Source organism: Bos indicus, chromosome 20, assembly GCF_029378745.1.
Source record: "Bos indicus isolate NIAB-ARS_2022 breed Sahiwal x Tharparkar chromosome 20, NIAB-ARS_B.indTharparkar_mat_pri_1.0, whole genome shotgun sequence".
NCBI classification, from domain to species: domain Eukaryota; kingdom Metazoa; phylum Chordata; class Mammalia; order Artiodactyla; family Bovidae; genus Bos; species Bos indicus.
Window position 1 is genome coordinate 42709914 of NC_091779.1, and position 22600 is coordinate 42732513.

Below are 22600 nucleotides of genomic sequence, written 5' to 3' on the forward strand. Positions count from 1 at the left end.
ATCATTATAATCTTTTTTTCTGTATGTGAACTTTTAATAAATCTTAATAAGTAACTGGAATTTCATAAAACTGTCATCTTAAAACCTTGTTATATTTTGGTGCAATGCTCAAAGAAATGTATTCCTTTGCTAACACTTCCAAATAGTGAATATAAATTCAGTGACAGTAAACATTTTGGACATTTGTTAAGCCTGGAAAATTGATTCTTGCTGATGTTATTTAAATTTGATTGGTTTGAGATAGTAACACTTCACAGAAAAATCTTGTAAATCTCTTTTGCAATGCTGAAGAAAGAGTACACCATAAACAAATATTAGTATTACAAATCACCTGGATATTTAGTGTGCTAAGGTATATATGTTTTACTTTAATAAAGGTAATATTTGCAAGAAATTGTTTGGTTTAGTGAGTTTTTCTAAACTGTTATGTCTTTAGAAACAAGCCACATTTTATTAACATATAAATCTATTCTCTTCCCACTACTCTGTTCTTGGTATTTTTCACACCCAGTTTTATGCTCACAGGAAACACAACAAAATGATTTAGAAATGGAAGAACCCAGCCATTTCCCTTTGGCAAGTAGTATCCAAGAGATGGCATTTCTAATCGGGTATGTGCTAGAGTGGATGCTGAGGAAGGTATAAAGAAAGACATGAGTCCTCTCCTTTATGAACTTAGAATTTTAATGGAGAAAGAGCTACTCTGATTACAAAAATAATGACATTTAAAAATTTAATGTGTGTGATTTGGGGTCATCTTTTAAAATTTTCTTAAAACAGCTTACTAAAACAACTTCTTTTTTTTTTTTAATTTAATTTTATTTTATTTTTAAACTTTACATAATTGTATTAGTTTTGCCAAATATCAAAATGAATCCGCCACAGGTATACATGTGTTCCCCATCCTGAACCCTCCTCCCTCCTCCCTCCCCATACCATCCCTCTGGGTCGTCCCAGTGCACTAGCCCCAAGCATCCAGTATCGTGTATCGAACCTGGACTGGCAACTCGTTTCTTACATGATATTTTACATGTTTCAATGTCATTCTCCCAAATCTTCCCACCCTCTCCCTCTTCCACAGAGTCCATAAGACTGTTCTATACATCAGTGTCTCTTTTGCTGTCTCGTACATTGGGTTATTGTTACCATCTTTCTAAATTCCATATATATGCGTTAGTATACTGTATTTATGTTTTTCCTTCTGGCTTACTTCACTCTGTATAATAGGCTCCAGTTTCATCCACCTCATCAGAACTGATTCAAATGTATTCTTTTTAATGGCTGAGTAATACTCCATTGTGTATATGTACCACAGCTTTCTTATCCATTCATCTGCTGATGGACATCTAGGTTGCTTCCATGTCCTGGCTATTATAAACAGTGCTGTGATGAACATTGGGGTACACGTCTCTTTCCCTTCTGGTTTCCTCAGTGTGTATGCCCAGCAGTGGGATTGCTGGATCATAAGGCAGTTCTATTTCCAGTTTTTTAAGGAATCTCCACACTGTTCTCCATAGTGGCTGTACTAGTTTGCATTCCCACCAACAGTGTAAGAGGGTTCCCTTTTCTCCACACCCTCTCCAGCATTTATTACTTGTAGACTTTTGGATCGCAGCCATTCTGACTGGTGTGAAATGGTACCTCATAGTGGTTTTGATTTGCATTTCTCTGATAATGAGTGATGTTGAGCATCTTTTCATGTGTTTTTTAGCCATCTGTATGTCTTCTTTGGAGAAATGTCTATTTAGTTCTTTGGCCCATTTTTTGATTGGGTCGTTTATTTTTCTGGAGTTGAGCTGTAGGAGTTGCTTGTATATTTTTGAGATTAGTTGTTTGTCAGTTGCTTCATTTGCTATTATTTTCTCCCATTCTGAAGGCTGTCTTTTCACCTTGCTAATAGTTTCCTTTGATGTGCAGAAGCTTTTAAGGTTAATTAGGTCCCATTTGTTTATTTTTGATTTTATTTCCAATATTCTGGGAGGTGGGTAATAGAGGATCCTGCTGTGATGTATGTCAGAGAGTGTTTTGCCTATGTTCTCCTCTAGGAGTTTTATAGTTTCTGGTCTTACGTTTAGATCTTTAATCCATTTTGAGTTTATTTTTGTGTATGGTGTTAGAAAGTGGTCTAGAACACTGGTGAAAGAAATCAAAGAGGACACTAACAGATGGAGAAATATACCATGTTCATGGATTGGAAGAATCAATATAGTGAAAATGAGTATACTACCCAAAGCAATTTATAGATTCAATGCAATCCCTATCAAGCTACCAACAGTATTCTTCACAGAGCTAGAACAAATAATTTCACAATTTGTATGGAAAACAAAAAACGTCAAATAGCCAAAGCAATCTTGAGAAAGAAGAATGGAACTGGAGGAATCAACCTACCTGACTTCAGGCTCTACTACAAATCCACAGTTATCAAGACAGTATGGTACTGGCACAAAGACAGAAATATAGATCAATGGAGTAAAATAGAAAGCCCAGAGATAAATCCACGCACATATGGACACCTTATCTTTGACAAAGGAGGCAAGAATATACAATGGATTAAAGACAATCTCTTTAACAAGTGGTGCTGGGAAATCTGGTCAACCACTTGTAAAAGAATGAAACTAGACCACTTTCTAAAACAACTTCTTTTAATCAACTTTTTAAAAATCTTATTCTCATTCAGTTCAACACTCACTGATTCCTGTACATTTTCCCTATATTTTACCTTGCGGTGCCTTCATCTGTTATTCAGTTAATTTCTAGATCTCTACTGCATGTTCCTAAAAACTGCACACAACTAATTTTATTTTTTAAAATATTAACAAGTTATTTCCAGTTTAGTTTAAAAATATAGGATTCAATTTGTATTTTTACCTATATCAGTTTCTTCAACAGACCGTGTTTAGTTGAAGATGATTAATAAAAATTTATACTCACAAGTTATCTTTACTCACACAGTAAGAGGAGAAAAATTCACCTGAATTCATTGTAGTAGAACTAGTGTCCATGTAGCATCAATGCTGGCACAGAGGAAAAGGCAAGAAGGAGCTAGAACAGCCTGGGATGTGGGAGAATTAATTTAGTTAGTCGGCATTTACTTTTTTCCTTCTGAATGTCTCAGTATCTTTTTAACATAGAAATTTGTATTCTTAGTTTAAACACTTTCAATTTGAAGCTCTAATTATAGTTTATATAATTCATGTTTTCCAAAGAACGCTGTTTCTTTTTACATAGAAACACTTGCGTTATTTCTTTCAGATGTTTAAATATTTCAGCATTTGTAATAGAGAAAAAAAATCCTTATAATAGCCTTATAATGGCCTTGTTGAATGGAATAGAAACCACATATTAGAAGTTAAAAAGACCTTAATTTTGAAATTGGGCTGCATCATTTTTAGTGGATGTTCATAAGTGTAAAATGTATATTTAAGCAAAATATATAATGTTTACAGGCAGAAAAGCAACAATAATCATAGCTATGTTGTATTAAATTCAGAAATCATAGTGATTATAGATATTTGACAACCTAAAAATTGCCTATTGCTTATAATTTTATTTTAAAATTTCCAGGAAGAAAAGCTGCTAATCTATTCTTTGGCACTTTGCTAGGAGAGATTTTACCCTTTGTGTCAAGTTATTTTACATTTTTGCCTTTTTTACCCTTTGCTTTAGAATCACCTTGCTATCTAGAGGAATGGAAGAGCTTCTAGAAATCACAAGAGTGACAGCTGACAGTGAAAGTAAAATCCATATCCCGTAATTCATGGGGTGACCAAAGATAGGCCTTTTGTACTTTAGGAGGAATTGTGGTTTATTTATAAGTTTATATGTCAAATGGGAAAGATGCTCTGTAGTGCTTCTCATGGACAAGACTCCCCAAGTTTTAGTGCATTGAATTATAAGATCCTATACAAATTTAGGTGATTTGTGCAAATCATTTGGATGTTTCAAGGAAAAAATAAATAGGTTAGCTGAATTATTCTTGTACATCCTACTTTTGATTGCATGCAGTGGTAAGAGCCAGTTCTGAGTGGAATAACCTCCATTTAACTCAAATGGCTAAAGGGGATGGCATGGTTAACAGGGACATATTAGGTTGGTGCAAACATAATTGCAGTTTTGGACCATGAATTTTTAAATCATTATAACCAAGCCCGAACACATCTTTAGTAATCAAAATGAGAACTGTTATAATCAACATATTTTTCCCAATGAGAAATAAGTTTGTTTATTCCTGTAGTGGAAAAATCTGTGCCTTGGGATTCTATGAAGTCTTGGAAAGTATTTTCTCCCTCCTACTGGTTGTGGAAGCATTTTTGCTGCAAAAAGTTGTCAAGATTCTTGAAGAGGTGATTGATGGTTGGTGAGAGGTCAGGTGAATATGGCCAATGAGTCAACTCAGTAGCCCAGTTTGTTCAGCTTTTGAAGCATTGGTTGATTGTGTGACGTGCAGTTGGTGGTTGTTGTGGAGAAGAACTGGGCCCTTTCTGTTGACCAATGCTGGCTACAGTAGTTACAGTTTTTGATGCATCTCATCAATTTGCTCAGCATACTTCTCAGATGTAATGGTTTCCCCAGGATTCAGAAAGCTGTAGTGGATCAGATGGGCAGCAGACCACCAGAGAGTGACCATGACTTTTTTTGGTGCAAGTTTGGCTTTGGGAAGTGCTTTGGAGCTTCTCTGGGTTCAACCACTGAGCTGGTCCTTGACAATCTTGCCAGTTGTCATATAGAATCCATTTTTCATCACACATCAGAATCTTATCAAGAAATGGTTCGTTGTTGCATGGAATAAGAGAAGATGACATTCAAAATAATGTTTTGGTAGATGCATGAGGCATCCTCTTATTGAGTTTTTTCACTTTTCCAGTTTGCTTCAAATGTTGAATGACCATAAAATAGCCATTGTTGAGGTCTTCAGCAGCTTCTCACAGTTGTAAGAGGATCAGCTACGGTGACTGCTCTCATTTGGTCCTTGTCATTCTCTGATGGCCAGCCATTATGCTTCTCATCTTCAAGACCCTTGTCTCCTTTGCAAAACTTCTTGAACTACCACTTCATTGTACATTCGTTAGCAGTTCCTGGGCCAAAGGTATTGTTGATGTTGCCTCTGCTGATTCATGACCCATTTTGAACTGGAATAAGAAAATTGCTCAAATATGCTTTTTGTCTACATTTCCATAGTCTAAAATAAATAAAAAATAAACAGCAAGTAATAAGTCATTGGAGCTTCCCAGGTGTCTCAATTGTAAAAAATCTTCCTGCAATGCAGGAGCTAAAGAAGAGGAGGGTTCAGTCCCTGGTCTAGAAGATCCCCTGGAGGAAGGCATGGCAACCCACTCCAGTATTCTTTCCTGGAGAATCCTATGTACAGAGGAGCCTGATGGGCTACAGTCCAAGGGGTCACAAAGAGTCAGACATGACTGAAGGAACTTAGCTTGCTCACTCAATAAGTCACTAACAAAAGACATAAAGCAAGAAATGTACATTAATCAAGTGTGGGTGCTCAGTCATGTCTTGACTCTTTGAGGCCCCATAGAGTATAGCCCACCAAGTTTCTCTGTCCGTGGAGATTTCTAGGCAAGAATTCTGGAATGGATTGCCATTTCCTACTCCAGGAGTTCTTCCCAACCCAGGGCTTGATCCCTTGTCTCTTATGTCTCCTGCACTGGTTGGCAGACACTTTACCACTGTGCCACCTGGGAAGCCCAGTGTATAACATAACCATATTTCTTTAAGAAGGTATTTCAGTTTCAAAGAGCAAAGTTCAACAATTACAAACCACAGTTACTTTTGCACCAACCTAATAGGGTTGAGTTTTAATACCTAAAGGAAGAGGTAACTGGGTTTTCCAGACAGTTGTGACGTTCACTGATGGCAGGTGTTAATTTTTTATTTCCGGATGATCAATCCATTTTGGAACAAAACCTCTAGCAGCTGTTTGCTGCACACCCTGTCCTGAATTACCAATGAGCCGTGAAGCTGGCGCCTACCAACAGAAAGACAGGGAACACCAGCCCCTTTTTGGCAAAGTCCTGTTCCCTCTTGCTCTGTTTCTCTGAGACTTTACCTCTTAGCTCAATTTCAGGTACCTAAGTAGCTCCTGATGCCTCCATTGTGTTTGCAGGTTTTGGCTTCACTCATTCCCATCTTCATGGCTTCCCTCTCTATCCTTACCACCCTACTTGGCAAGACTTATGTTTACTCATTTTAGGTGACAGCTCTGCCAGTTGAGCTCCAGCCTCTAGGTCTTCACCTCACAAGCCACACTTTGGACAGAACCCATATGCAGTTGCTGTAGGTAATAGAATCTGGGCCCAGGAGGTCTCCCCTATTTTGGATGGAAGCTTAAAAGAGCCAGGCAGGGGATCAGAGCCCTGGCTAGAAAAGCCAGAGCTCAGAGCAGAGCTCTAGTATTGATAAGGAGGTGAAATTCAAATAAAAATTGAAATGAAGCTCTGCCACTGGATCGTCATGGCAAAGGGCCCAGGAAGATTGCACTTTAGGAGCCTGCAGTAGATTCTCACTTTACAAGGAAGAATTTTATCCCCAGCCTAATTCCAAAAGCAGTATTGTAAAAGGTGATTATCCATTTTTAGTTCAGGCATTAGGAAAGGATGAGCTCCCAGATGGAGACACTTCTACAAAACTGAAAAGGCCAGGAAGAAAAAGAGGCTGAGGGTTTACAAGCAAATATGAGGCATATTCCTGTCGGTGTATGTGTGTGCTTAGTCACTCAGTTGCGTGTTACTCTTTGTGACCCTTTGGGCTGTAGCCTGCCAGGCTCCTTGGACTATAGCCCACCCGGCTCCTCTGTTCATGGGATTCTCCAGGCAAGAATACTGGAGTAGGTTGCCATCCCTTCCTCCAGGGGATCTTCCCAACCTAGGGATCAAACCCATGTCTCCTGTGTCTCTTGCATTACAGGTGGATTCTTTACCTGCTGAACCATCAGGGAAGTCCCTGTCTGTGTAATTCTGAGCAATAAAGAGAATCAGAGTATAGGCTAGAGTTGACAAGCACTGAGAAATAAGTTTAGGGCCAGGAATAGCAGACTTTTAATGGCAGGTATGAGGCTTGGATCGCTTTTGGGCCTAGGGAATTACTGAATATTTTGAGGACTGACATTTGTGAAGATTAGCTGGCAGTTGTCTGTGAACTCAAATATAGCAGGAGAGCAAGAGATGAGCCCAATTAGGATACTCTTTATTCTCAGAGACAACACTCTGAGTTTTAGCTTTTCACTGTCTGACATTAAGTAGGTGCTTAATAAATATTTATGTGATGAAAGAATAAAGTAATTAATTATGGTCCCCCTGAGTTAGTGGATAAATTCAAGTTCAACTATCTAACCCTTTATTTGTTGCCTTAACTGATCTGACAGCTTGTCTGACTATTTTTTGTCATATGAAAAATCAGTATATATGGGAGTAGCACATTTCATTTGGTGTGGTGGCATTTTCCAATACTAAGAAGGTTTCTGTTTATAGTGAGTTGAAAAAGGAATAAAACATTCTTGTCTTCTTTCCCTTGCTTGTAATGACCACACAAAGGCCTCTGAAATCATGTAAAATAAATATCATTGTCTCAGAGAGGTCTTCTTAACCCCTTAGGCTATGCCAGTGCTCTTGTAATACACTCCATTAGCACCTGTGACTCTGTGTTGGAAGTGCTGACTGCACGGGCAATTACTTATTAACATCTGTAATAAGTTATCAGACTCATTCACTGCTGAAGTCCCAGGGCTTTGCACAGTCCTGGCATGGAGTGGGTGCTCTATAAATATTTATTCACACCACAATTTTCAACTGACTGTCTACAGTATAAAAGGCACTATTTTAGACATGGATATGACATCAGGAAAAGAGAGCTTGATGACTTTTCTCATGGAGTCTCCATAGGTATAGGGGTGGGACACAAATAATAAACAGGTAACAAAAAATATGAAATGTGTCCATGGTCATAGGTGCTATGACAAAAACTAAAAGAGGGTTTAGATACCGGGTATCTAAAGATACCCTTTAGATACCGGGTATCTAAAGATACCCTTTAGATACAGGGTTTAGGGTGGACTCTCCATGGAAAGACATTTATTAATAGAGAGTAGTATGAAATGATGGACCAAGATGGGTAGATATTCAGGTACCTGGGGGAAGAAATTCTGGTTGAAGAGTAACTGTTGAACTGGGTTGAATCCTCTGTTCTTAAGGAGCTTGCCAGGTGGTGCTAGTGGTAAAGAACCTGCCTGCCAATGTAGGAGACATAAGAGATGCAGGTTCAATTCCTGAGTTTGGAAGATCCCCTGGAGAAGGGCATGGCAACCCACGCCAGTATTCTTGCCTAGAGAATCCCATGGACAGAGGAGCCTGGCGGGCTACAGTGTATAGGGTTGCAGAGAGTTGGACACGACTGAAGCAACACATTCTATTTGATAAATTTGATAAATTTAACAAAACATATGACCAAGTGAAGAATGACAGGGCATTGGTAAGTAAGAGAACTGCAAGCTTCAGCTCTATTAGCTTTGTGGCACATCCACCTCCAGATGCACTATGCATCAGAGAGGGAAAAAATTATTACTCTTTCTATTGTCTCTTCTGTTTATCTCCTAATAAGGAAATGGCAGTTTGAGGTTAACATAGTTGTTTTTCTAGGCAAGCATGTAGTTAATACTTGTAAACGTCCTTTCAAACGCTAGGAAACTGGGCCATTTTGATGCTGTGGATAAAGTACTTGGCTGAGATTCAGAGGCTCTAATTTTAGTGCTGTCATTTGCTAGCTGTAGGAACAAAGGGCAAGCCAACCAACCAATCTGACACCTTCTCCCCTTTTAAAATATTTATTTATTTACTCTGGTCAAAATAGAAGTGGAAAGAGTTATTGCGTGCTAAGACCCGTCACAGCACTAGATTTTTTAAAAACTTTATTTTAATTACAACTTTAAGGGTTACTTTTCATTTACAGAAATTACAAAGTATTCACTATATTCCCTTTGTTGTATGGGGTTTCCCAGGTGGTGCTAGAGGTAAAGAACCCACCTGCCAATGCAGGAGACATGAGCCATGGGTTCGATCCCTGGGTCTCAAAGATTCCTTGGAGGAGGCGATGAAGAAAGTTCCACCATTCTTGCCCGAAGAATCCCATGGACAGAGGAGCTGGGCTAGCTATAGTCCATGATGTCACAAAGATTCAGACACGACTGAAGCGACTGATCTGTGTTTTACAATATATTCTTGAGCCCATCTTACATCCAGTAGTTTGCCCTTCCCATCCCACCAGCCCTGTATTGTCCCCCTTCCATACCTGCTTTGGTAGCCACCAGTTTGTTCCTTATATCTATGAATCTGCTTCCTTTATGTTATGTTCACTAGTTTGTTATATTTTTTTAGATTCCACATATCAGTGATATCATACACTATTTATCTTTCTCTGTCTTATTTATTTCATTTAACATAATGCCCTCCGAGTCCACCCATGTTGCTGAAAATGGCAAAATTTTATTCTTTTTATGGCTGAGTAATATTCAAGCATCACTATGAACAATGCTAGTGGAGGTGATGGAATTCCAGTTGAGCTATTTCAAATCCTGAAAGATGATGCTGTGAAAGTGCTGCACTCAATATGCCAGCAAATTTGGAAAACTCAGCAGTGGCCACAGGACTGGAAACGGTCAGTTTTCATTCCAATCCCAAAGAAAGGCAATGCCAAAGAATGCTCAAACTACCGCACAATTGCACTCATCTCACACGCTAGTAAAGTAATGCTCAAAATTCTCCAAGCCAGGCTTCAGCAATACGTGAACTGTGAACTTCCAGATGCTCAAGCTGGTTTTAGAAAAGGCAGAGGAACCAGAGACCAAATTGCCAACACCTGCTGGATCATCGAAAAAAGCAAGAGAGTTTCAGAAAAACATCTATTTCTGCTTTATTGACTATGCCAAAGCCTTTGACTGTGTGGACCACAATAAACTGTGGAAAATTCTGAAAGAGATGGGAATACCAGAGAAATCTGTATGCAGGTCAGGAAGCAACAGTTAGAACTGGACATGGAACAACAGACTGGTTCCAAATAGAAAAAGGAGTACGTCAAGGCTGTATATTGTCACCCTGCTTATTTAACTTATATGCAGAGTACATCATGAGAAGCACTGGGCTGGAAGAAGCACAAGCTGGAATCAAGATTGCTGGGAGAAATATCAATAACCTCAGATATGCATTTGACACCACCCTTATGGCAGAAAGTGAAGAGGAACTCAAAAGCCTCTTGATGAAGGTGAAAGTGGAGAGTGAAAAAGTTGGCTTAAAGCTCAACATTCAGAAAACTAAGATCATGGCATCTGGTCCCGTTACTTCATGGGAAATAGATGGGGAAACAGTGGAAACAGTGTCAGATTTTATTTTTGGGGCTCCAAAATCACTGCAGATGGTGATTGCAGCCATGAAGTTAAGATGCTTACTCCTTGGAAGGAAAGTTATGACCAACCTAGATAGCCTATTGAAAGCAGAGACATTACTTTGCCAACAAAGGTCCATCTAGTCAAGGCTATGGTTTTTCCTGTGGTCATGTATGGATGTGAGAATCGGACTGTGAAGAAGGTTGAGCGCCGAAGAATTGATGCTTTTGAACTGTGGTGTTGGAGAAGACTCTTGAGAGTCCCTTGGACTGCAAGGAGATCCAACCAGTCCATTCTGAAGGAGATCAGCCCTGGGATTTCTTTGGAAGGAATGATGCTGAAGCTGAAACTCCAGTACTTTGGCCACCTCATGCGAAGAGTTGACTCATTGGAAAAGACTCTGATGCTGGGAGGGATTGGGGTCAGGAGGAGAAGGGGACGACAGAGGATGAGATGGCTGGATGGCATCACTGACTCGATGGACGTGAGTCTGAGTGAACTCTGGGAGTTGGTGATGGACAGGGAGGCCTAGCGTGCTGTGATTCATGGGGTCGCAAAGAGTAGGACAAGACTGAGCGACTGAACTGAACTGAACTGAATATTCAAGTACTTTGGCCACCTTATGCGAAGAGTTGATTCATTGGAAAAGACCCTGATGCTGGGAGGGGTTGGGGACAGGAGGAGAAGGAGACAACAGAGAATGAGATGGCTGGATGGCATCACCGACTTGAGGACTTGAGTTTGAGTGATCTCTGGGAGTTGGTGATGGACAGGGAGGCCTGGTGTGCTGAGTCGGACACGACTGAGCAACTGAACTAAATTGAACTGAACTGAATCTTCAAGTATATGTGTGTGTGTGTGTATACCACATGTTCTTTATTCATTCATCTGTTGATGGGCACTTAAGTTGTTTGCATGTTTTAGAAATTATAAATAATGTTGCTTTGAACAATGGAGTGCATATTGTTTTTCACATTAATGTTTTTGAGGGTTTTTTGGATATACACCCAGGAGTGGAAATGTTCAGTCACATGGTAGTTCTACTTTTAGTTTTTTAACAAACTTCCATATAGTTTCCCGTAGTGGATGCACGCATTTTCGTTCCCACCAATAGTGTACAAGGATTCCCTTTTCTCCATATCCTTGCCAATATTTTTTACTTATTTTCTATTTGATGATAACCATTCTGACAGATGAGAGACAATGTCACATTGTGGTTTTGATGTGCATTTCCCTAATGATTAGCGATATTCAGCATCTTTTCACGTGGCTATTGGCCATCTGCAGTTCCTCTTTGGAAAAATGTCTATTCAGTTTTTTGCCTATTTTTGAATCATGTTTGCTTTTTTGATAACTGAGTTGTATGAGTTGTTTATGTTGGTGAGATATTAATCCCTTATCAATATCATTTGCAAATATTTTCTCCATTCAGTAGGTTGTCTTTTCATTTTGTTGATGGTTTGTTTGTTGTGCAAAAGTTTTTGCTTATATTAAGTCATATTTGCTTATTTTTACTTTTATTTTTTATTTTATGTAACAGATCCAAAAAAAATATTGATGTAATTTATGTCACAGAGTATTCTGCCTATGTTTTCCTCTGAGAGTTTTATGGTTTCAGGTCTTATGTGTAGGTGTTTAATCCATTTTGAGTTTATTTTTTTATATGATGTTAGAGAATGTTCTAATTTCACTCTTTTACATGTAACTGTTCTGTTTTCCAAGCACTACTTATGGAAGAGATAACCTTTTTATTCATTGTATTTTGCCTGTTTCGTCATAGATTAGTTGATCATAAGTGCATGGATTTATTTCTGGACTTTCCATCCTGTTTCATTGATTTACATGTCTGTTTTTGTGCCAGACATATAAAATGAACTGTTTTGGTGACTGTAGCTTTGTAATGTAGTCTGAAGTCAGGGAGCATGTTTCCTCCAGCTCAAGATAGTTTTGGCTAGTCAGGGTCTTTTGTGTTTCCATACAAATTTTAAAATTGTTCTAGTTCTGTGGGAAATGTCATGGGTATTTTAATAGGGATTGCATTGAGTCTGTAGATTGCTATGGGTACAATGAACATTTTAGCAATATTAATTTTTCTAATCCATTAATATTGGTACTTTTCATTTCTTTCTAACATCCTCAGTTTTGTTCATCAAAGTCTTATAGTTTTCAGAGCATAGGTCTTTCAACTCCTTAGTTAAGTTTATTTTTAGGTATTTTATTCTTCAGCTGGATCATGGAAAAAGCAAGAGAGTTCCAGAAAAACATCTATTTCTGCTTTGTTGACTATGCCAAAGCCTTTGACTGTGTGGATCACAATAAACCGTGGAAAATTCTGAAAGAGATGGGAATACCAGACCACCTGATCTGCCTCTTGAGAAATTTGTATGCAGGTCAGGAAGCAACAGTCAGAACTGGGCATGGAACAACAGACTGGTTCCAAATAGAAAAAGGAGTACGTCAAGGCTGTATATTGTCACCCTGCTTATTTAACTTATATGCAGAGTACATCATGAGAAGTGCTGGGCTGGAAGAAGCACAAGCTGGAATCAAGATTGCCAGGAGAAATATCAATAACCTCAGATATGCATTTGACACCACCCTTATGGCAGAAAGTGAAGAGGAACTCAAAAGCCTCTTGATGAAGGTGAAATTGGAGAGTGAAAAAGTTGGCTTAAAGCTCAACATTCAGAAAACGAAGATCATGGCATCTGGTCCCATCACTTCATGGGAAATAGATGGGGAAACAGTGGAAACAGTGTCAGACTTTATTTTTTGGGCTCCAAAATCACTGCGGATGGTGACTGCAGCCATGAAATTAAAAGATGCTTACTCCTTGGAAGGAAAGTTATGACCAACCTAGATAGCATATTCAAAAGCAGAGACATTACTTTGCCAACAAAGGTCCATCTAGTCAAGGCTATGGTTTTTTCAGTGGTGATGTATGGATGTGAGAGTTGGACTGTGAAGAAGGTTGAGCGCCGAAGAATTGATGCTTTTGAACTGTGGTGTTGGAGAAGACTCTTGAGAGTCCCTTGGACTGCAAGGAGATCCAACCAGTCCATTCTGAAGGAGATCAGCCCTGGGATTTCTTTGGAAGGAATGATGCTGAAGCTGAAACTCCAGTACTTTGGCCACCTCATGTGAAGAGTTGAATCATTGGAAAAGACTCTGATGCTGGGAGGGATTGGGGTCAGGAGGAGAAGGGGATGACAGAGGATGAGATGGCTGGATGGCATCACTGACTCGATGGACGTGAGTCTGAGTGAACTCTGGGAGTTGGTGATGGACAGGGAGGCCTGGCATGCTGCGATTCATGGGGTCGCAAAGAGTCAGACACGACTGAGCAACTGATCTGATCTGTTCTGATCTGATTTTATTCTTTTTGATCCAAGTAAGAAGAATTATTTTCTTGCTTTCTCTTTCTGATAGCTCATTTTTAGTGTATAAAAAAGCAGGGATGGGTCCTACATTAGTGGACCAGAAGCCCTGAATGTTTGGTTCAAGTTGGCTTTATTCTTTTTAAGTGTGTATTCTCCTCTCTCCCAGCATTGGCATGCTCACCCCAGAGGGGAGCCGTGCTGAGCAAGGGGAACTTGTGCAAGGGCTCAACATGGATCTGGGCAGGGGCTGTGACTGCACTGACTGCAGTCAGAAACTTGGGCTAATTCTGATGTACTGCCTGTGTGAACACCAGTAATGGTTGCCCTAACCCTGCTGAGATGCTGCTCCTGGTTTAAGCCACCTTTGTCCCTCAAAGATGAGCCTTCCCTAGACCATGGCAGCCCTTGTCCCATTGTGGAGCTGCATCGTGAAGCAAACATGGTCATAGAGGGCTATTGGCTCAAGCTGGGGTACAGGCTGGGCTGGTTGAGGAGAATCAGCCACCATCTGGTGCAGTTTCCATCTTCCCTCTCTGCCCTGTTTTGGAAGTAACCAAGCATGTATGCATTCCTCACTATTGGAGTCCAGGCTTCCAACAGCCTTCAGTTAATCTTGCTAGCCCTCCAGCCAAGGGAAATCTTCTTCCTGGGTCTCAGATCTGGGGCACTCTATATGGGGCTCAAACCAGTCACTCCCCAGGGATGGTCTCTGTCCATGTAATCCCCCTTCTCTTTTTAAGTCCCTTCCCAAGGGCACAGTTCCCAACCAGATTGGTTCTCTTCCCTTCCTACCCAGTTCTGTGTGAATCTTTCTTACAGCTTTCATTGTACAGAAGTCTTTCTGTCAATCTCAGATTAGGGTTAGTCTCATGTTTCCAGCATCTATTCCTCATGGATGTTGTATTTATTCTCATATCTCAATTTTCTTATAGCTATGAAGTGGAAGGGTTTTTCAGGTGGCATTCTTCTGAGTGGTAAAGAATCTGCAACTCAGGAGATGCAAATTTGATCCCCAGGTTGGGAAGATCCCCTGGAGAAGGAAATGGCAACCCACTCCAGTATTCTTGCTTGGGAAATCCCATGGACAGAGGAGCCTGGTAGACTATAGTCTATGGGGTCACAAAAGAGTCAGAAATGACTGAGTCACTAAATAAATGAAGTGAAAGATATGTCTTCCTAGGTCCCCTTGTTGTCTTTCCTGCAAAAATTCTGCATCACTGAGACAGCTGATGGCCCAGCAGCTGTCATCATTTTTGTTGGCGTCTAAATCCCTGTGTATCACTAGTGTAAATCTTGGCCTCCTGACTTCCTTCTCTCTTGTGACCATTTTCTTAATTTCATTTTAGACTCTCATCTCTGTATCCTCAACTCTGACCTCCAAAATCTCAAATGCAAATATCACACTCGATGACTCCAGTCTTCTCTCTGCCATAATCCTTGCTCAATAATCTTACTACAACAGTTTCTCAATAACATCTTGATCTCAAATCCAGTGATGTCAGTTTTTCATTATGTTATTATCATATCTCATTCTCCCTTCTCCTTTGGCAGGGCTTATGTTTCAGATGCATCATTGCAATTGCTCATTTTCCACTATCTTTTCACTATTCATGTTTCGTTTATACTTTCATTTTGATTCCATGGCCCATTATTCTATCACTGTCTTAAACATATCTTAAAAATCTTATCTCTTCTTAATCTTTCTATAGAATACCAACCATGAGTGAACTCAATCATTTTTCTTCTCAGTGCCTGCCACCTGAATGAGAGTCAGAAGAATATTGCCTTTCATTGAAGTTAATTATCCCAAGCATTTAACTTGGTTGACCACTTCTTCACCTGGAAGCACTTCTCTTTACTGGTTTTAGGACACTTTATTTTCTGTCTAAACTCTATAGATAGAAGATATATTCTAGTTCTCAAAATGTCAGTACTATCTATGTTACAAAAAAATTCAATTATATGTCTTTGGCTCAAATTCCTCTTCTAACTTTAGGTATGTCTGACATCTTCACATGTGTCTTATAGGTATATCAAGCTTAATATGGTCAAAGTCTTTTCTTTCTTCTTTTCTTCTTTCAGTTTTATTGACCTTTAATTGACATGCAGCACTGTATAAGTTTAAAGTGTACAGCATAATGACTTACATATACTGTGTAAACTATATACATTTATCTCAAACTGAATCCTTCTTAAATATTTCTCATCTCACCAAATAGCACCGCTAATCTCTCATTTGCTCAATCCTTGTTTCTTTTCTCTTTCTCATGTCCACATTCAATCCAGATGCCACTTCTATTGATTTTAATTCTAATACATACCTTAAAAGATGTTATCCAGCTCCCATCCCCTCTTGCTTAGATAAGATGGTGGCGGCCTCTGACTTGCACTCTTTTTTTTTTATTGCTCCTCTACAACCAGAGCAATGGGCTTCCTTGGTGGTACAGTGGTAAAGAATCCACCTGCTAATGCAGGGCTTGATCAGGCTTGATCCTTGGGTTGGGAAGATCCCCTGGAGAAAAAAAATGGCAACTCACTCGAATATTCTTGCCTGGAAAATTCCATGGACAGAGAAGCCTGGTGGGCTACAGTCCATGTGGTCACAAAAGAGTCAGACACAACTTAGTGACTAAACAACTCACAACCAGAACAATGCTTTTATGACATACATCTGATAATGCATTTTTCAAAAGCACCTCCAACTGCATTTAGTCCTATAATTATTGAAACTGTTGGGTTCCTGACAATTTCGATATTCTCATCTCCTCTGTTTCCCCCTTCCAGTTGCATTGGTTTCATTTCTGTCCTTCAAACACTCCAAGTTCTATATGGCTTCAGTGCTTTGGCAAAAACAGTTTTTACTGCAGGGCCTTTGCACAATTCCCCATTTAATACTTCTGTATACACAATCTACTTTTGCCTTTTTGAAGCTGTCTCCTTTTCATTCATTCCTTCTTGACTAAATGGCACCTCCTAAGACGGTTCGTCCTATCATATCTTATGAAGTACAGCTCTGACTTCCAACGCAGTATTTTCTTTTTATCATTTCTTTTCTATCACTTAAACAAGTTTTAAATTATAGCATTATTGATTGATTGATTATTATTATGTGCTTTCCCATTGTATTGAAAAATATCTGTGAAGGCAAGGTTATATATTTTGCTAATGAGAGCCTGCTGATTTTTAAACACAATGCCTGACATTTGATGTTTGTTAATTAAAATATATTTTGAATCATTAAATAAGTACATATGTTTTCATAGACAAGACATAATTGGTTAGTTGTGTCTTTAAGTGGTAAGACTCAGCTGACTGGTACTGGGCTTCACAGATTTAATATAGGGTACTACATTTTAGTTAGTGTCATTTGCTTTAAATTTTAGATATCTATTTAGAATAAACTAATCCTCCTAATATTGTCTTGGAATTTTTTAACTAAAAAAACTGAAAAGCAAAAATTATAGATATAATTCCCCTCTAAAGACTCTACTTGTTCTTTACTGTCAAATGTATATTTCTTTTGTCAAATGTATACACTCTGAAATTTTTTGATCACCTTTGTCTTCACTCACCTTGCCTCCTCTCAACTCAGCTTTCATCCTCAGTAACACTTATTCAGGACTTATATTCTATTTTGAATTGTTGCTCATTGTAGAAGCATTTATACCTTTACTCTAGAAGTAGAGTGTAATTATTTTCAAATTCAACAATTACCTTAGAACTCAATAGTTACTGACCGTCTAATAGTCAGAAAATTGCATCATCCATCACTTTATTTATGCTACTTATAAATGTCATTTGTGGTTACAATTATCAAGTTAAGTCAGTGATAAACAATTTCACATACATGTAAATTCACATAATCAGGATAAGGACATTATGGGGAAATGTCTTTTACCAGCCTTCAGATATTACATACCTTATTAGTCATCTATCTACAGCTGGACTTCATGACTGACTGAACAATAAACTGTATTTCATACTCCATATCTATCAGTTGGTTATTGTTTTGGGCTAGTCGTGGGTTGAGAGGTTCAGTGGTGATAGTCCTTGTGTTCTACTGGAGGTAGTAATTGCAGCATAAACTTTGGCCCATAGAAGGTATTCAACTAATCTTGGTTAAATAAATCATTTCCTAGTATGTGACTTAAGGTAAGATGCTTAATGGCATCACCACAGCCGCTGATGCTACCATCAATAGGTATAACAGCAGCAGCAAAAAATCCAACATTATACATCATTTGAAATCACTTCTACTGCTCCTGTCTTCTCTAGTCTGTCAGTGAATAACATCAGAGAAAACAGTGTGCATATTTCTTTGTCTTTTGATCACAACCTCAATAATATTTCCCCAAGTCTCTCTGTTAATAGTGACATGCCTACACTTTACTTCACCTGTGAAGAAGCTGTCTGACAATTGATGGATCTGGACAAGAGGGTAGCCAATTAGGTAATGGCCTCTAGCAAGAGCAGACTCTGAAGAAGAGTCGCCTTTGAACTGTGTGGAGTTGAACTAAAGGGCACAGCTGTTACATAAATCAGAGAGAAAAGAACAAGGTTACACCTGTAGGTTGACTCAACAGCTATATTTTCTCTGTTCAAATAGTAGAGTAGTATAATGATAGCTAATACAATACTCAGTTTAATTAAGTAATTTTGACTTCAATTTTTTTAGATAACTCAAGAGAGTGGGGAATTATATCCAAAATTAAAGCCTTAATTTCAGAAATGGAGACATTGCCCTAAAGGATTTCTATCAGAAAGTAACTCATGGGGAGTCTGTTATTAAGAGACTTAACACTTTGATGGCAAAGAACATTATCAGCAGGACCAGTGGCTATACATTTAAAACCAGAGATCTAATTTCAAATTTATTAAGTAGATATAGAGAACATGTCACAAATATGTTTGTAGATATCTTTCTGTGAGACATTTTTTCTAACTACTTGCTGCAATCTGAACTTGGCTCTGACTTGATAAAGGCAACTAACTGGACACAGGAATAGATGAAAGTTTATGCCCAATTGGTTCTAATATATTAGTGTTAATTTTTTTTTTTTGCCATAACAGAGATTATTCATGGTTTATGATTTGTACAAAAGTATTGTGCTGAAATTAGAGAAGCACTATGGACAAAGCCTCTTGCTCCTCCCAAGTGTATGTACATTAATTAGCAGGCATCTCAGAATCTAATTATTCTTTCTTTACTGATGTGCTTCCTTTGTCTTCAGAATAGCTAAAAATTAAATTAATTGCAATAGTGTTATAATTTAATGAGAAATAATAAAATGTGAAAAGTCAAGTTTTTATTATGCAATTATATTTCTTTCTCAGCATTTAAACACAGTGGAATTCACTTGGTGCTGATCCTTAGGGTCCAAGGAAAATTTTATAAAGGTAATAGTTACTGAAGAAGTAAGCTGTACCATGATTTTATCATTTTGAACTCTCTCTGCAGCTAAAGACTGGACCCTTAGAAACCTAATTCAACCATCCAAACATACCAAAGTTCAAAGGATAAAATAAATTGTGTCTTTTATCAATCTTATTAATTGTTAAATTTAAGATGCCCACTTTTATTAGGCACATTTGTTCTAGAAAGTAAATGATCTAAATTTTTAAATTTTCACAATAACATGACACTTGATATACTTGGCCTGTGAACACATACTCAGGATAACTCAATATTAAATATATTGAATTAAAAAATAAAAGATCAAACTAAGGAAATTAAGTAGAAATATAAAATGAGCCCTTACTTGTGAATAAATTGATACAGATTACTTTGAGTACATATTGGGTATGCTATATCTTAGATAATGATAATTTACACATATGTGGTGCTTTTCAGTTTACAAAGTATTTCACAAACATTTTTCTTCTCCAGGAAGCCCCATGGGGATGGCTAAGCAGGTATTTTTATTACCTAAAAAGAAACTGACTCACAGAAAGGTTATTTGATCACTTCACACAACCGCTAGATAGCAGAACCAAGATTTTTTTTTTTTTTCAGAACCAAGATTTGATAGAACATAGAATTACTCTATAAATACTGTCACATTCATTTTCCCCTAACAGCCAACAGTATTGTCTATAAATACTCTTAATTGATTGACTGTTTTAGAAAGCAGTGCATTCCTTAAGATTTTGCCAAATAACTTGGTAGATATTTCATGTGATAATTTGTGCAGTAACTTGTTTTTCACTAGACTGTACCCTCAAGATTTCTCTCTCTGTATTTAACTAGATGTATGTTTTAAGGATTGTGTCCTCTGGCTTCCATTAGGCATAAGTGACAGCTGTCTGTGCATTAATGAAGCACAAAGGCTGCTTTCCATCAATGAAGGAAGAGATCATTGATTTTGCCCTCATCCTTTGAACTATTTAATTTTACAGCCATCCGAGTCAACTTTTATTCTCTAGCATGTGTTCTAGAATTTTAAAAGGAAAGAAGGCAGAAAAGTTCAACACTTAAGTAGACAGCTTTGGCAAATGTTATTCCTACATTGTTTTACAAGTTATTTTTTTCTGTAGTAAATGGCAGTGCCTTTCACTGAAGGAGTAATTTATAAATATCTCCTTTTGGTTTAGACTTCTATGGTCCTTATAGAACTATTAAATTTAGTTCAGAGTATATTTTTTTCCCTCTTGGGAAATAAGAGTGGAACATTTAATTCTCTGATATTAACAGTCTGGTGCTATTAAATAGATACGAGAGAGGTGGAAAACGGACATGCAAAAATCATTCTTAAGGTTTCTTTCCCCTTTTTTTAAATGGCAAGGTTAGAAGGAACATGATCTTCTGAGTTCTGACCGGAAAGATAAAAGGTGCATAACCTGGCATTCAGAAGCCCGCCTGGCACACACAGCTAGGTCATGTTATTCTCCAACTAGACGTAAACCATCTCACAGAATGCCAACCTCAGACAAGGTTACTCTGAGATCATCATAAAAGGAAATAAAGCAAGGCCACTTCATAATTCTAAGCCCAGACAAAAACAAGGTCACTGTGCCACCCACAAAATATCAAACACCCACTTCCTCATCCAAAATACATTACTGCTACATCCTTATCAATTGCAGCTTTATTTTCATTCTTGTCTCCCCTTCTTGTCAACTAAGTTTACTGAGATACACAATCACAAAAGTTCCCCTGCTTCCTTTCAGCATGCAGTCTTGTGTGAGCCCCTGCTTCCTTAGATCCTCCTGCTCCAAATAATCCAATCAAAACCAAAATCCAGTGAAAGGTTCTTTCCAACCATCTCTTCCTGAGACATCCCACAATTCCCAATAGAGCAAATATTAAACCAAACCTCTCTCAACTAGAAATGTACTCCTGGTAATCTTGGCTGCAGAACATTGACACATTTTTCATTTTTTTCTCAGTTCTCTACTAGTTATTTGAAATTGAGTAAATTATGTAGATACTTTGGTCTTCATTTTTTCTCTAATAAAGCTTCTTCACTGAGTAATGTGCTTTTGCTTTAATGAATATTGAATAAAAATTTGGAAAGAGAAGTAATAAAAGCATATCTCTTAAAAAATTAAAAAAAAAATAAAATAAAGATATTTATATTTACCATAAGATTGTTAAGGTGCTCATTGAGATAAGCAATTTAAAGTAGCCCAGTCGTGTTTAACACAGGAAGTAATAAATATCATTTATTTCATTCCATAGTATTTTCTTTTTTCTTCTTTTTCTAATTTCCCCCGGATTTAATTGTGATAGATTTATCAGTTGTTTGATACATTATTTGCAGCTCATATGATTTTTAAAATCTAAAAAAGGAAGCTTTTTAGGGAGTTCTTTTTCTGTTCAGTTGTTAGGACTCTGTGCCTCCAATGCAGGGGGCATGGGTTTGATCCTTGGTCAGGGAACTTAAGTAAAACAATGCAAAGAAATACAGGAAAGCAATAGAATGAGAAAGACTAGAGAACTCTTTAAGAAAACTGGAGATGTCGAGGGAACATTTAATGCAAGGATGGGCAAGATAAAGGACAGAAAATGTAAGAACCTAACAGGAGCAGAAGAAATTAAAAAGAGGTGGCAAGAATACACAAAAGAACTATATAAAAAAAGATCTTAATGACCTGGATAACCACAATGTGTGATCACTAACCTAGAGCCAGACATCATAGAGTGCGAAGTCAAGTGGGCCTTAGGCAGTATTACTGTGAACAAAGCTCCTGGAGGTGATGAAATTCTAGCTGAGCTATTTCAAATCCTAAAAGATGATGCTACAAAAGTGCTGCACTCAATAAGCCAGCAAATTTGGGAAATTCAGTACTGACCACTGGACTAAAAAAGTCAGTTTTCATTCCAATCCCAAAGACGGGCAATGCTAAAGAATGTTCAAACTACTGTACAGTTGCATTCGTTTCACATACTAGTAAGGTTATGCTAAAAATCCTTCAAGCTAGGCTTCAAAAGTACATGAGAACTTCCAGATGTACAAACTGGGATTAGAAAAGACAGAGGAGCCAGAGATCAAGGTGCCAGCATTCACTGGATCACAGAGAAAGTAACAGAATTCCAGAAAAATGTCTACTTCTGCTTAACTTACTATGCTAAATAAAGCCTTTGACTATATGAAGTGTTAGTTGCTCAGTCTGACTCTTTGTGACCCCATGGACTGTAGTCCACCAGGTTCCTCTGTCGTGGAATTTTCCAGTCAAGAATAATGGAGTAGGTTGTCATGCCCTTCTCCAGGGGATCGTCCTGACCCAGGGATCAAACCTGGGTCTCACTCCTTGCAGGTAGATTCTTTACCATCTAAGCCACCAGGGAAGCTTTGACTGAAACACAACAAAACTGTGGAAAATTCTTGATGAG